The 4,112-nt window shown below is 47.6% G+C and overlaps 1 non-coding gene across 1 annotated transcript; it reads left to right on the forward strand.

Moving 5' to 3' along the window:
- Positions 1-238: 238 nt before the first annotated feature.
- LOC117702190 (U6 spliceosomal RNA) lies at positions 239-345 on the forward strand. The gene has a single exon (XR_004605985.1). It is a non-coding gene; the product is annotated as a U6 spliceosomal RNA (small nuclear RNA).
- Positions 346-4,112: the final 3,767 nt, after the last annotated feature.

Consider the following 4,112-nt stretch of genomic DNA (forward strand, 5'->3'; position numbering starts at 1 on the left):
CTTAGGGGCTTCTTTGGATCTGTCTACCTGGGGTGCTTGTTTAAAATACCAGCTCAGGAACTGAGGATAAGGACCAGAGGTCTTACCTTCAGACTCATCGTAAAAACTTGCGTAGAAATGTCTATAACCCCAGCTGAAACAGTGCCGCCCCTGGGGCTTCTTGGCCAGCCAATCTGATCAAATTGGTGAGCTCCAGGCTCAGTGATTGACCTTGTGTTTAGTTAAGAGTTGTATTGCTGTGCTCGATTCGGCAGCACATATACTAAAATTGGAACGATACAGAGAAGATTAGCATGGTCCCTGCGCAAGGATGACACGCAAATTCGTGAAGCGTTCCATATTTAAAAACAAACAAACAAACAAACAAAAAAGAGTTCTATTGCTATGATAAAGACCATGACCAAAAACTACTTGGAGAGAAAAGACTTTATTTGGCTTATAAGTCCATTACTGAGGGAAGCCAGGGTAGGAACTCAAGCAGGGAAGGAAACTAGAGGCAGGAACTGATGCAGAGACCATGGAGATGTGCTGCTTACTGGCATATCAGGACTGCCTACCTAGAGTGTAGGTACGACCTACAGTGTCCTGGGCCCTCCCAGATCAGTCATTAATCAAGAAAATGCCCACAGATGTGCCTATAGGCCAACCTGATGCAGGCATTTTCTCAATGAAGGTTCTCTCCAGATAAACATAGCTTGTGTAAAGTTGACAAAAATATGACAAAAAACAAAACAGTTAAACCTCCCTGGAGACATCCTCACAGACACACCCTAAAGACGTGCCTCATTAACACCCTGGATCCACTGATCTTTCTTTCAACATTTATTTAGTGTGGAGTGTGTGAGCACACACACATTCTCCTCGGTGTGTACCCAGAGATCAGAAAACAACTTTTAGGAGTCAGTTCTCTTCTTCCATCTTATTTGTGGCCCAGGGATCAAACTCGGAGGTCAGTCTTGGCAGCAAGCTCCTTTACCCGCTCAGCCATCTAGCCTGTCCCCTTTGGTGTTTTCTTAATTTAAACAAATTACAATCAGAATTAACACTGGACCTGGGTCTGTTAGAGGCTGCAGGCTAGAAGGACAGAATAAATACCTGGCATGTGATCCCAACAGCCTTCTGCTGGGATCCCTAAGCTGGAAGGTTGAGCTGAGGCCTCGGGTGAAAGTAAAGCATTAGGAGGTATTTCCAAGATGAACTAGTAACTGTGTAAAAGGGAGGGGAGGGGAGGGGAGGAGAGGGATCATTCAGGCCAAGTCCCACAAAGCGGACTGGGCTGTCTTGTAGGGAAGCTCTGGGGAAGGTGCTGGTGGTTCCTCAGCTGCTGACACCAGTGTGAAGGAGTTGGGATGTTGGTACCACATACCCTTGACCACTGGCTAAGGGTCATCTGTGCCAGGTGTGTGTGTGTGCGTGTGCGCGTGCGTGCGTGTGTGTGCGTGTGTGTGTGTGTGTGCGCGTGTGCGTGTGCGCACGCGCGTGTGCACATTCTCTGGTTTTCTAACCTGGAGATCACTCTGAAGTAGGAACCAGTGCCTATGACAACGACAAGGGATGGGAGGTGTCACACGTGGGGACTAACTACAGCACATCTTCAATGGTAGGAACCATGAGGCCATCTGTTTTCTTACCTGTTGAGGGATGGGGTGGTCACCATGTCTGTTTGGCACGGCTTTTGTTGACACTACCTTCTATTTAGATGGCATTCTTAAATTCGTTCACGTCTGTCTCTGTGGCCATGTTCTGGCCTAGAAGGTCAGCCTGTCAGTCACTGAGAGCTGAGGTAAGTCACTAAGCTGTTATCTATTGTTAATTCCTGCCACAGAAGTAGCACCTACCCCCCACCCCCAACCACAACTGACATTTTCTCAGTTGTATCAGTAGTAGTAATAGTAGTAGTAGTATCTGGAGCCTCTGGAGCTCCTGGAAAGGAGTGGTACCCCCCCCCCCCCCCCATCAAAGATCACACTCAGAAACAAGGAAGCTTGATCCTTTTGTCAGAATAGAGTCTGCTTGCAGACAGTGTGATCCTCACCTAGTCTCAGAGGGATCATTTGCTATAGCAGGGGACAGCTGGGCTTGGGTGGAATGTGGACAAGTCTCATTTGCCTTTGCTGCAGCACTATCCAATCCTCCCCCAACACACACACACACACACACACACACACACACACACACACACACACAGAGATTTTTAATGCTTACAAATTTTATTTGCTAGGATCTGACGCCAGCAAATGCGTTGTCTAAGCCCAACGTGCCTGGGCCTGATAGTCACACACTTGGGCTATCGTTTCTGGTAGATGAACTGATTGATGATCAGCTGGACCTGGCACTGGAGTATCTAGAGATACCTCTCCAAGTGGCTTGGCTTTCTCACAGTGTGACAGCCTGCCATGAAGTCACTGGTACTAAGTGGCTCAGAGCTCCAAAAGCATGAATCTTGGTAACAAGGCAGTATCTCTGTGGCCTTTTCTGGCCAGAAGTCACCCGCCTAATTTCTGCTTCTTTCTGTTGGTACAGGTGACTTCTCCCAGGTTTAAAGGAGAGGGTAAGGACTATGTGACCTGATACGGATGCAAGCATCTATGGATATGTTTTAAAGCTGTCACAGTATGCAAGCTGGGGTGGTCCCATCTGTGAGCAGAGCTAGAACATGAAGAAAAAGGGATCTAGGCATGGTGATCCACGGATGTAATTTCAGCACTTGGGGAAAGGGAGGAGGATTATAAGTTTGAGGCCAGCCTGGATATCACCCTCTCCAAACAAAGAAAATAAAGAAACAAAGCAGAAAGCAGGGCAGTGGTGGCACACACCTTTAATCCCAGCACTTGGAAGGCAGAGGCAGGCTGATTTCTGAGTTCAAGGCCAGCCTGGTCTACAGAGTGAGTTCCAGGACGGCCAGGGCTATACAGAGAAACCCTGACTCGAAAAACAAAACAAAACAAAACAAAACAAAACAAAACACCAAAAAAAAAAAAAAAAAAAAAGCAAAGCAGAAGAGAAAGCCAGGGAATAAGGCTTGATTTTTTCCTGTGCTGCCAAGGAATTCTTAGAAGCCAGAACATTTTGTATTTGAAGTTGGTTTTCAGGGTCATTCAAAAGATATATTTTTAAGGGCAGAAGATAAGACATGTGGAGTTGTTGGCTAGTTTGACTCTCAAGGTGTAAATATTTGAGAAATACAGACTCTATTTACATTGCTGTCTGAGCCCCGTGGGTGTGAGGTCCTAGTATTGAATGTGGCAGCCATGGTGAGTGTGGCAGTGGTGCTGAGTAACAACAAGGACTCAACAGACATTTACTGAGCACCTATATGTCCCTTCTAGTTCCTCTGAGAGAGGGGGAGGGAGGGAGGGAGGAAGGGAGGGAGGGAGGAGGGAGGGAGGGAGGGAGGGAGGGAGAGAGAGAGAGAGAGAGAGAGAGAGAGAGAATTGGGCTTCAAAGCCCACTTCCAGTGACACATCTCTTCAAATAAGGCCACACCTCCCAATCCTTCCCAAAGAGGTCTACTAACTAGGAACCAAGCACTCAAGTCTATGAGCCTATGAGGTCATTCTCATTCAAACCATCACATTCCACTCCTGGTCCCCACAGACTCATAACCTGGGCTGCTGCTGGGAGGAACAAGCAAAGGGATTGTGTTGAAGACATAGCAGGAGGCATCAGAAAGACCAGAATGCAGAGGGCTTTAATGTTACCCAAAGGCGGTGAGCAGTTCTGGAAAGACAGCTTTAGTGGGGGAGAGGCCTGGTGGAATGATGGTTTGGAATGGCCGCCTGGGCTGAGACGTAGAACTTTGTAGCAGGGTGAAGTAGGAAGGCTGGTGGCAAGGGAGCTGTGAGCAGGTTGTAAAAACCTCGAACCTTCTAGTCACAGCCTCTGAGTGGGTTCATTGTCCTTTGACCTTAGGCATGTTGTGTGATTTGCACCAGCCTGAGGTAAAGGGAGAATGATAGTAAAAGCAGATATCATGTGGTCGTTACATCAGAACAGCAGAGGTCCAGATCCCAGGTCAATTCTAGAAAGCTTCTCTGTGCAGAGAAGGGCATATGTACAGAGACCCACACCAGCCCATTTACATAGAGACCCACACTGGCCCAGTCCCTGGC

This window comes from Arvicanthis niloticus, unplaced genomic scaffold (genome assembly GCF_011762505.2).
Source record: "Arvicanthis niloticus isolate mArvNil1 unplaced genomic scaffold, mArvNil1.pat.X pat_scaffold_553_arrow_ctg1, whole genome shotgun sequence".
NCBI classification, from domain to species: Eukaryota; Metazoa; Chordata; class Mammalia; order Rodentia; family Muridae; genus Arvicanthis; species Arvicanthis niloticus.